Below are 12,953 nucleotides of genomic sequence, written 5' to 3' on the forward strand. Positions count from 1 at the left end.
ATTCAATATAGTACATAACTTCCAATCGAATTCTGCTTGGTACATTCTTAAAATACACACTATGTTCTCTCTCTGTGTGTGTGTGTGTGTGTGTGTGTGTGTGTGTGTAGGTGTGTTCGGGTCTTTTCCCGTGTAAGATTAAGAGTATCTTGGCGACATTTCGGCGAGGTCCCACTCGCCATCCTCAGGCTGGTGCTTTCGGCTTCGTGCCAGTGCAAGCAGTGGGTGATCGGAGCTGCCGTCTCTCTATAAATAGCAGGTGGTGGGGCTGGTGTGCTGGGCTGGTTGGTTGCACTGCTGCCTCTTGATTGGTTGATGGAGTTGATGTTGGTATAATGGGCTGTGTGATGGCCTTGTGAGTTTTGTTGTGGAGATATCCTGGGTCTTGTGCTGTAATCTCTTGGGTCGTTTGTTTTGTCGTGATCTTTTTTCCATTAGCCTCTCGTGTTTTAATGGCTTGGGTAATGGGTTGTGTGATGGGCTTGCGAGTTCTTTTGTTGTGGTATCCTGGGTCCTACGTTGTAATCTCCTGGGTTGTTTGTGTTTTGATCTCTTTTCCATTAGCCTCCTGTGTAGTAATGGCTTGGGTAATGGGTTGTGTGATGACCTTGTGAGACTTATTGCTGTGGTATCTTTGGTCTTGTGCTGTGATATCCTGGGTCTTTTGCTGTGTTGCAACTTCTTGAGTTCTTGTGTGTAATTTCCTGAGTTTTCTGATGTGATATCCTGAGTGGGTGGCTGTGATGTAGCATTCTGGGTTTTAGTCTGGCTTCAAGTTTGGGGTCTGGGTCTGTGTTCTTGGCGTGTATCAGCTTGTTTGGTTTTGGGATCGGGGGGTGCACCACTGGTGAAGCAGCTGTGGTCTGTTTTCTGGATGGTGGTTGTCCTTTGCTTATAGGATGGGCTCAGGCCTGGGTCTGATGAGGGGGATTGGTGGTGGTGTCCCGTGTTGTTTTGGGTCTGGTGGTGGTTTTCGTGGCTGGGACTCATTTGTTGGTGAGGGCTAGCTTCCAGATGTCTGGTAGGTGGGAGGTATTGTCCTGTCTGTTCATGTTATGTGGGTGTTTCTCTATCTTGATGGCTTCCCTGATTATTCTCTTGCTGGAGTGTTCAGTGTTGGATATTGTTTGTCCAATGTATGTGGCTGGGCAATTGTTGCATGGTATTTCATAAACTCCTTGGTTTTCTAGCTGGATCTTGTCTTTGGGGTTTCTTAGGATGTTGGCTATTTTTTGGTCAGTGCCAAAGGCTGTCCTCATATTGTGTTTGTGGAGAATTTTGCTGATTTTGTCTGTGGTGCCTTTGATGTAGGGGAAGCCGAAAGCACCAGCCTGAGGATGGCAAGTGGGACCTCGGCGAAACATCGCCAAGATACTCTTAATCTTACACAGGAAAAGACCCGAACACACCTAGACCTACATACCTGTACCCGTGAAAATCTATGAAAACCGCTACCTCAACGCCCAATCCCACCACCACCCAGCACAGATAAACTCCGTGGCTAAAACACTAATTACCAGGACCAAACGCCTGGCAGACAAGACACACATTAAGACTGAACTATGCACCCTGACTAAAATATTGACAGCCAACGGCTTCCACAAAAGCAAAATCACCAACTTGATCCACAAAAACACACTGAGACATAATAGAGACCCAGAAGATGAACAGACCCATGGAACAGCTGTCCTGCCCTACATAAGAGGCACTACAGACAAAATTAGTAAGATACTATACAGACACCACATCAAGACTGCCTTCAAAACAGACAGAAAAATAGCAGCCATCCTCAGAAACCCCAAAGACAAAATTGACCTGGAAAACCAAGGCATATACGAAGTCCCCTGTGCATCATGCCCGGCCACATACATTGGACAGACCAATAGAAGAATAAGCACCCGCCTGGATGAACACAAAAATGCAGTCAAAAAGCTGGAACACACTTCCTCACTAGTCCAACACATGGAAGCCACAGGTCATAGCATCAACTTCAATGGCACCAAAACCCTGGCCACTATAGAAAACCCTAATCACAGAATCATCAGAGAAGCCATAGAGATTGAAAAAAGACCAGAAAGCATGAATAGAAGAGATGATTCCACCAGGCTGTCAATCATTTGGAAGCCTGCACTCACAAACAAAAAATCTCCACACCACAAGCCAGGCAAACACCTGGGCACAAACAGATCCCCCCTGATACTTCCTGCTCAAACACACCCCAACCAGGCACCCAGATGAAACCCAGCTTCCTAACTAATGATAGCCGTCCATTTACCCGAAGCCAAGCTGCACTAAAGGCCTCCAATAAAGCAACACAATGCTGCCAGCCAATCAAGATACAAAAAGAGCCAAAAAACAGACAGAAGATATTAGAGACACCAATCAAGCAGAACACAGCAAACTCCGAGACCAATAAACACAGACCAAGACTCCCAACCAATCAGGATGAAGAAAAAACCATTCTGGCACAGCAATAGGCTGCCCCAAATTTAAATCTGAAACCACTGTAAAAGTCTGACTCACAGACGGACACAATACAGAAGCCTGATGATGGCAGATGAGATTCTGCTGAACGTTGCTACAACTTTAAAAGAACAACTACAATGACGTGGGAAAATACCTGAACCAAGCGAAGAATATATATATATATATATATATATATATATATATATATATATATATATATATATATATATATATATATATATATATATATATATTCTTAAGTTTTTCGGGTACTTACATGTATGGTATTCAGCTTTGTTTGGGTATTTTCCCACGTCATTATAGTTGTGCTTTTAAAGTTGTAGCAACGTTTCAGCAGAATCTCATCTGCCGTCATCAGGCTTCTGTATTGTGTTCGTTTGTTTTATATATATATAAAACAATAGTAAATAAAACACTCATTCCATTCCAGTTCAATTCTATCATTAATATTAGTTAGAATCTTAACATCTTTAACATTTCTTTTCAATTGAATATCATACTTCTTTGTGAACACTTATAAACTTTCCATAATTAATTCCTTTTTTTCCATATTTCTCTTATATTTTTATAAATCATTAATAATAATTAAAATGTTCCCATCCTTTCCTAATTTCATCCTCTCATTCACTTTATTTCATTTATTTATTAACAAACATTCCACTGCATTACAATAAGTATTTTATCCATCATTTTAATCATACATTGTTTCATATTTTCTAAAATTATTTCTTTCTAATATAACAATACTATCTTATGTACCTTTGCAGAATCCCTTTTTCAATTAAATTTTCACCCATTATCTCTAAATAGGCTTATACTTTCAATCATTACACATTTTCCCTGTTTCTCTATATCTTGTTTCTGTCTTTTATAACTTCTTTTCCTTTCCTTCTTCCCCCTCTTTTTCTCCTTCCCCTTTTTGCCCCCTTGTCTCTCTACTTCTAATTCTCTCTTCTGTGATCCTCTCTCCTGTTGCTTCCTAATATTGTAATTATTTTTCAAACTATTCTTTTTTTGTTGTTGTTTTTTTAAAATCTTAAACTTTTCACTCTCTTTCCCCCCTTTCCTTTTCCCCCCCCACATAAAGTTATTTGATCATTAAAGATGGCATCTTCTTTGTCCCAACCTTCTTGTTCTACAAGCATTTCTTGTAGTTTCTCATATTTCTAGATCTCTAGATCTCCATTTCTAAAAATTGAAATACGAAGCCAAAAGAACCTCTTCCTTCTTGTGCATCTTCTTTCTGTTTTTTGAGTTCCATTTTCAGTTCTTATAAAAGTGATGCCATTTTAAACACTTTTAAACAACCACCCAATTGATTTTAGTCATTTAAATCCAATAGCTAAAAATCCAAAAATCACCAAGTAATCCAAATAACCCAAAGCTGTTTCTTCTTGCTTCTTTTTTCCACTTTCTCTTCCTGGGGTTCTATTATTTTGTTACAAAGTTTCAGTTAGAATGTATCTTTTAGGAATGTTGTTAAGGTTTCACTGTAAGTTCCTTTTAGTTCCAGACAGTCTCCTCCATTTTTCCAGATCCCGCCCTTTTATTCTTTCCTTTTCTCTCCTTTCCTGCTTTTAAAGTCTTTATTATCCCTTTGACATTTTATTTTCAGCTTAAATGCCTATTGATGTCAAAGTGGATTTTTGTCAATTTCTTACTTAAATCTCTTAGCTGTCAGTATAAGGAAGGGAAGGGGAAAAAAGCCAAATCCTTTCCCTTCCCTCTCTCCTTCACTGCTTCAAAGTCTTCTTTGGGAACAATGTTATTTTTTATAGTTCAAACTCCAGGGTACCTTATGTTGTTGCTTTTTCAGTTTAACCCGGTCAACCAAAACTTTCTCTTCTTATCTTCCTCCTGCACATTCTTTTCCGGTCGAGTTCTTCTTTGAGATGGCCATTTCTGACCACCGCTGCAACCGCCTTCGGGAAAGGGAGTAATGGCCAACTGAGGAGGAGAGATGTGGCTCTCCTCGACCCTGCTGGCAGTCTCCCCCCTCTTCACCACCTCTACAGGATGGCTTAGCCCCGAATCCAGCCGGCTCATGGCGCTCGGCGGCAAGCACAGATCGAAACCATGCATGATCGCGGATTTCAGTCCGTCGCTGAAGAAGCTCAAACCGGAAGTCCAGTATAATCACATGTTTTGATCCTTCTTATTTAACAGGTGTTATTCACAGACTGACTTTCTCTGATGATATTTTCCCCTCATGAGTTGTAATCCCCCAGGGAGTTAAGGTCTCCTACCTTTACCATATTAATAAGTCCAAGATTAATTAGATTAATGAGTCCAAAATTCAAGTTGCTTCCAAATAATATAATACATCAACGAAGCTACAATATATTATAGCTGGTTTGGTAGAGTGGCTAATGGCACTGGGCTAAAAACCAGGATAAATTTGCGTTCTAGCTCTGCCTTAGGCACAAAGCCAGCTGGTTGATTTTGGGCCAATAATTCTGTCTTAGCCATAGGAAGAGTCAATGTCAAATCACTTCTGAAAATTGTTGCCAAGAGTCAAGAAACACCTGAAAGCACACCAATCCCCCCCTCAAAGAACTGCAAAGTTCTGGATGATTTAGGTAGCACCAAAGAGAGTGCCTTGGGTATCTTTATTGTTCTCTAAGCACTTACCTTAATTTTTGCATTCTAGGTTTAGGTTTCCTCCCAACTTTCTGTTTTTGCAATATTTGCTCATTATTCAAAAAGACAGAGGCTCTCTACTGGTCCAATTCTGAATATACAGATTATTATACATCCCCCAACCTATATGTATCCCTCTCCCTCTCCCTCCCTCCCTCTCTCTCCCTCCCCTCCCCTCCCCCCCCCCCCCTCTCTCTGTCTCTGTCTCTCTCTCTCTCTCTCTCTCTCATACACACACACACACACAAAAGTAAATATTTACCCACATTTTAACTATATTCTCAATATATCGAAGTCAATCTCTCATGTTAAAGTTGAATTATTTGGGGTGGAAACTGAATCTATAAATAAACAAATATACAGTGTGATTGTCTAGTAGTTAGCAGCTCAGACTGTTGCAGTGTTGTCATTTCAGAATGAAACTGGAGATGTAGCATTGAGTTTTGGCAGCACTTGTGCCAAGATTTTTTTATTAGCTAGAAAAACCTATTTGAACTATTCATCAAAATCTTATCAATGGAGGATTAGCTTTCTTTAAAAATCTAAAAAGGTCCATTGGTCATTTTCACCCAAATTTGAAAAGAATAGGTTATATGATAGAAAAACAAGAATGTTTCCAGTACTTTAAAATTCAAAACTTGTGATTTTAAAGAATAAAGTTCATATCTGACATATTTGCAGTCTGCATCAAAAACATCATGGTGATAGTTGTAGTTTCAATACAGAAATTTAAACCTTCAAAATACATTGTTTGTTATGAAATATTAGGCAACTTTAATAAAGGAAACAACAACAGAATATTTGGATGTGATCACATGGCATAAAATAAATGTGATCCTCTGGAAACAGAATATCCAGATGTAAAAAAATTTAAATTATGTAGAAAAAGGCATTTCATGGCATACACTTCAGTATACAAGCTGGAACTAATTAATTAAAAGTCCTTTCCTTCTAACCAGCTAATTAAAACCACAGAATAAGAGAGAACCAACGCACTTTTCAAAATGTATACGTTAACAATAAAAACTAAAACATAACCTGTTAAAATGTTTAACATGGCTGCTTGCTTATGTTCACACAAAAATATCCTGGTCTTATACAGCTTTATGCAGAAGGACTTAATTATAAAAAGGTGATATAGGATTACCATCTCTTTGGAAGTTGTCATCAACTTTTTTTTCTCACAGCAAAAAATGTCTATTAATTGTTCCCTGAGAACTCATCAAAATTCAGTTGACTTACATTATAGCTGATCAACACTGCAAATATCCAGGAATTATACTGTTGGTGAAGAAAGTTCACTAATCAGGAATTCATCAGAAAAGAAACAGGTAAGTTTGGTGGAACTGAAAATATTATCATTTAAACATCTATTTTATAGTTGTTGGGTGTTGCAGAGATTGCTTAGTAATTTTATAAGTTGCAAATACTGAGATTTCAACATAAAAAGATGCAAATTTTACATATATTTGTCTATATTGTGAATTGCCATTTTTAAGAAATCCATTTTAAAATAAAAGTATATACAACCCACTGTTATTATCCTTACATACATTTATTCTCATTTCCCTAAAGCAATGCTTAATTCTATAACTCCTTATTCACAAAGGAATTAGTTATATTTCTTCCTTGGTGTTGGGAATTCTTCATTGGTAAAGGAATCCATGCTTTACCAGTGAAAGACTTGGTTTAAATATATTTAGAAAAAACCATAGAAAAGGTGGCAGTCACTACTTGGTCATCCCAATGATAAAGAATGTGAGTGCTCACATTCTTCTATGTGAGCTTCATAGAATGCTGAAGATACTTTGGGTACTTTTTCTATTCTTACAATCTAAGATACCTCCAGTCAAAGGACCTAATAGGAGACATTCCAAAACCATATTGCCTGAATCTCTAAACAAAGTAGGTAAATATTGGCTACCTGGACAAATACTCTAACCCAGGGATGTCAAACACAATTTCACTGAGGGCCGCATCAGGGTGGTATTTGACCTTGGGGGGCTGGGGGGTTGTGGCCAGCTCAACGTCATTCATGTTGGGGGTGCCTCTGGCGTCCCAAGCTCCATTTTTGGCAGTGACGGCCTCCTGCAACCCTCTGCCTGTGGTGGCCCAAGCACTCTGCCTGCGAAAATGGGTTCCTGAACTCCATTTCTGGCTGTGACAGCCTCCTGCAAACCTCTGCCAGCGAAAGCGGAGCTCCATTTTCGCTGGCAGATGCACCGCAGGTCAGCCCTTCCACTGTTTCCAAGGTGACTCAGTGGGCCAAATCTAAGCACCCAGTGGGCCAGATCTGGCCCCTGGGCCTTGAGTTTGATACCCCTGCTCTATGCAATGGGGGTGATGAACTCTATCCCACTTTGCCAGTTTTAGTAAAATGGTTAATACAGAAGGGTTCCTTTAGTAATATACTCTAATTCTTTGTGAGTAACCTGTCTTCAATAAATCTGAAGCAAGCTGTTATCTGTCCTTACAATGTGCCACACAGTACTGCAACTAGAAATGGAACAATTTTGACAGAACTTACCAATGATTGCTCAATTCTTAATCTAAGTGGAATTTTGGGGCCAAACCTCGGTCCTTGATTCCATAAAGACAAAATATTGTCATGATACAGCTTCTGGACACCTTTTGTTCATCGCTGAATATTTATAAAGCATCCCCATATGATCTATGGAGACAGATAGTAATTTCCTATATTGGTTCCGAACATGATAGCAAATGGATGTTTCTTTTTATAATTTTTAAACAAGATTGAAAGCTTTCCTCCTGATCTTCCTGCAAAGGCCGCTTCCCTGAACTTAATGGTGTCCCAAATTTAGCTTATGCTTATACTTACTGTCATCCATATACTATATATTAGATTGTAATTACCATCAGTATAACCATCATACCCAATGCAGTCTGTGATGATCTGGCTATAGCCTTGCATATTTGGCTGCAGAAGGGTGTGTGTTACAGTGGTGTGATGGTAAATGTTTAAGAACCAGCTTTTCCGGTTTTCTTACTACCACTGCACCATACCACCAGCCAGCCACAGAATGGCTGACTGGCATGCTAAGTGTGGTGGCTGAGCTCTGCTCTCTGCTTACTAAATTAAAAAATATATATTAAATGACTCTTGTGAGCCAATGTGAGGTTTCAGCACATCACTTTGTACAATAAATTTAATACTCTGGATAAATGTTATCTTTGAACAGTCTTTAAATCTTTAGTGCATTAGAGCTTATCCACACATTGTGAGAATTAATCTTCCAGATTTTTAGGATTACAGTTCCCATAAATTCAAAAGACAATGACTGGCCAGCAGCTATTTATCACATTTACCTACTTGGCAGTGGTGAGATTCAAATTTTTTTACTACTGGTTCTGTGGGCATGGCTTGGTGAATGTGGCAGGGGAAGGATCCTGTAAAATCTTCATTCCCTCCCCACTCCTGGGGGAAGGTTACTGCAAAATCCCCTCCCCTCCCCACTCCACTAACCGGCTTTCCAGCTCTGTTCTCCTGTGCAGGGCAACAAAAGAAGACCCAGCCAATCAGCTGGGACTTGGGAGGCAGAGAATAGATGGGGGCGGGGCCAGTCAGAGGTGGCATTTGCCGGTTCTCCGAACTACCCAAAATTTCTGCTACTGGCTCTCCAGAACTGGTCAGAACCTGCTGAATACCACCTCTGCTACTTGGAACATCTCTGGGTTCATCCAGGGCTAGAAGGCTGAAAATTAATATTTTGATTTGAAATGCTTCCAACTGATTCTATTAGAATTAAAAGTGAAAAAAGTAAATCACAGGTAGATCAAAGGCAATGACAGGGGAGTACATGAATAAATACTTATTGGGCTCAGGAGAGGATTCTAGCCACTCCCCCCAGCAGATTGGAAGTTTTAGTTTTTTTCACGAGGTGTCTGCAAAGCACAATTATTTAAATATATAATTACTTAGAGTTTTTATATGGCTACTATTTAAATGGCTACTACACCGGCAGCATGAAGACATCCAAAGAATCACTGGCTTGGACGGTATACAAGGGTGGAGCTCTCTGTTCACACACAATATGTTTTTCAGGGCCACTTCAGTACACGGAGAGATCTTTAGAAGGTTTAGATAAGTGCTTTTGAACACCAGCCTTGCCCTTCCTGAAACAGGATTTTTCTACAATACTATCAGGAAGGTTATCATCTGTCAAACTTCAAACTTCCCTCATGTGGTCACAGAACCATTGGCAGTTCATTTAACTCTGAAGTCCATTAACAAGATTCAGCTTGAAAGATGTCTAAATTTACCTCCAATCGGTTACCAAAATAGAGAAGTTGCAATTACCACTTCTGAAAATAGAAGATGTCCTCTGAACACATTTGCCTGGAATGTTAAGGGGACTTCCAACCTCACCTTTCCTTATCTCTGCAGTCAACTTGATGAGAGGCGGATACTGGCTTCTTATCTCTATTGACTAATGAGTCATTAGTTCCGCTGCTTCAATAGCAGTTTAATCTCTGGCCCTACCTTAGGAAGCCAAAATGAAGGAATGCCACTCAGTCGATCATCTGTTGTAGATTTTTATTCTGAACACTATCCAGCTCACCTGAGAAATCTCTAAGGTTTTTCTAAAGAATTTGCCACCTTATAGCAGTTGTGAGTTGGTTGATTGGCTGGTAGGCAACACTATTAACCTCAGTCATGTGTCAAGATTGAGTGTTGTCATGACAGGTACATCCAGACACATCTAATGCTTTGGGGGCCACAATGTCCCAAACTGAGCTTATACTTACTGTCTAAGCATACTGACCGAGTGACACATTCCAACCATTCCAATGCATGAAAGCAAAATGGATTTCTTTTAAAAGTAGCTTCGTTACAAGTTTCAGCATACAGTAATGAATTTAATTATTGTATAGTGGCCTGGTGGATAAAATGTTCCCTTTCTTCGCATTCTGTTCTACATCTTTCCCTTGGTTAGATTGGGAGAGGCCAGCAGCATCTGCAGAAAAAGGCAATGACACCCAAATGGCAGGATATGTGAGATTATATGTGAGATGCCTGTGCTGTTGTGATCAAAGTATGGAAGTTGGGTCAATTGAGTGTGATGGCATGCACATGTTAATATTTACCCTACTTTATCCTTTGGGTGCCAAAGACAGATATCAAACTCAGCAACCTTTGGAACAGCACAGGAAAACCCAATATATTGGGATTAGATGTAATTTATTAGTATCCCTGCTCTTGAATGAAAGGTTTTTCTAGCTTCTTCCATGTGGTGACTGGCTGAGACAATTCCCCCCTCTGCTGTGATATTATCACCTGCTTTTGCAATGGTAGTAAGAACCTCTTTTATCAAAGGTGGAGGGGCAAATTTTTCAAGTGAAGGACATATTTGGTTTTCAAAGCACCAGGTTGAAAAGTGTGGCTATTTTATTAAATTTCAATACAACACTACCAGTACCTCACATGATCACCCTCTGCATTATTCGATAATTCCAATTAACAGTTTGGTAGCAACTATATGAACTTGCAGAAGTTTTGTTTCCCCACCTGCAAATAAGGAGAGTATCAAAATTATACTTGCAGAATTCTCAAACAAAAGTCAGAATATGCAGATCTCTCCACGTGTCCCCATAGCACCATTCTCAGTACCATTAAAGGAAAAATTTGGCTACTTTCAGCATAGCCCAGTATCCTGTTTTGCTGCAATAGAGGAGCAATAACATTCCCTGCCATGTCACAGTATGTTGAATGACTCACATCAATTTTACAGCGGACTTACTGCAATAATTCTTTAAACTGAGCTGTTAGTCATAAAGTCATCCCATTAGTTCACATCAGGAATTTGCTTTCACAAAGTCTTTGTGCTCTTAACAAGGGCACAGATATGTTGTAAGTCCAAAGCATTATTTATTGGCTTTAGGCCAGGCAGCTACTGAACTTATTTTCCTTCCCAGTTCTCCACTATCAGGAAATATATAACTTTTTCTCAAATCTTACACCCACAAAGGTCTCAGGAGTAAAGAGAATGCTGGATTTTGGTACTTGCTTGGCAGCCTGGCAATTCTCTATTTCTTATTTTTCAAAGGCACTTAAAAATATAGAATAGAATACAAAATAACAGAGTTGGAAGGAAACTTGGAGATTTTGTACTCCAATTCCCTACTCAAGCAGGGATCTTATACAATTTCGGACAAATTACTGACCAATCTCTTCTTAAAAACCTCTAGCGATGGAGCATCTGGAGGCAAGCTGATCCACTGACTAATTGGTTCTAACTGTGAGGAAATTTCTCCATATTTCTGTGTTGCTTCTCTCCTTGATTAGTTTCCATCCATTGCTTCTTGTCCTGCCTTCAGGTGCTTTGGAGAATAAGTTGATTCCCTCTTCTTTGTGGCAGCCCCTGAGATATTGGAACACTGCTATCATGTCACCCCTAGTCCTTCTTTTCATTAACTAGTCATAACCAATTCTAGCAACCGTTCTTTATTTGTTTTAGCCTCCAGTCCCCCAATCATCTTTGTTGCTCTTCTCTGCACTCTTTCTAAAGTCTCAACATCTACTGCTATGTACTATTTGCTATGTACCACAACAACTATGTGGCACATAATTGTCCATATAATTAGAATACACACACACACACACACACACACGTGGGATTCAATTTTTTAACAACCGGTTCTGTGGGCGTGGCTTAGGTGGTGGGCATGGCTTGGTGGTCATGTTTTTGGCTGGGCGTGGCCAACTCAATATCACTCACATCAAGGCACGCATCTCCTCGCCTGGCCTCTCGTGACTGTGGGGATGCTGCAATAGTTGTAAGTGTGAAAAACGGTCATAAGTCACTTTTTTCAGTACCATTGTAACTTTGAATGGTCACTCCACACAAGCAAAGTACCAGCAAAGGAAGGGAAAAAAACTCCAGAGAAGTTCCTGAGACAGGAACTTGCCAAGAATGTAATAAGGGTTAACGGAGAGGCAGTTTCTGTAAGCAACACCAGAATGTTTCCTTCCTGCCTTCCTTACAGGATTAGGCCAATAATTTCTTCTAACGACCGGTTCTCCGAACTGCTTAGAATGTTAACAACCGGTTCTAGCGAATAGGTGCGAACCTGTAGAATCCCACCCCTGTATGTATGTATGTATGTATGTATGTATGTGTTTGTGTGTGTGTATTTCTTTATCTGCAAACTGTAGCCTACATTACATATTTTTGTTATATTCATTGCCAATTAAAATTATTATGACAATCATATTTCACTATCATGGAGGGAGAGTTTGATGAGTGAAGACCTCCTTCAACCACTATCCCAGTCTGTTCTCCTCTATTTAAAATCACTGCTTCCCATGACATTCTTTAGCAAAAATTGCTACTTTACTGAATACACTACAGATAGTTCTCAACAGTCACTTAGCAACTGTCCAAAGTCATGATGGATAAAAAAAAGGCTATTTACAACCTGGCTTCAAAGGTGCAACATCTGTCCTCCCCACCCCCGCAGTCATGTGACTGCATTTTGGGCACTCAGCAACAGATCTCAAATTATGGTAGTTAGAGAGGTCCTATGGTCACGTGACTATCCTATCATATCAGTGAGTTCTTATGACCAAAACTGTGGATTCAATTACTGAATTACAGTTGCAAGATTGGAAAACCTCAATAGATAAGTTCTTCATCATATTTAATGTAATTCTAAGCAAACTTCACGGGAATCAGTGAGGCTGATTTTGAATACAGTGGCTGAGTTGACATATGCCTAAACCAGTGGTGGGATTCTTTTTTTTTTCTTCCTACTGGTTCTGTGGGGGTGGCTTGGTGGGCGTGGCAGGGAAAGGATACTGTAAAATC

Source organism: Notechis scutatus, chromosome 1, assembly GCF_049901735.1.
Source record: "Notechis scutatus isolate UNSWTSFEM ecotype Mainland chromosome 1, rNotScu1.2, whole genome shotgun sequence".
Lineage (NCBI taxonomy): Eukaryota > Metazoa > Chordata > Lepidosauria > Squamata > Elapidae > Notechis > Notechis scutatus.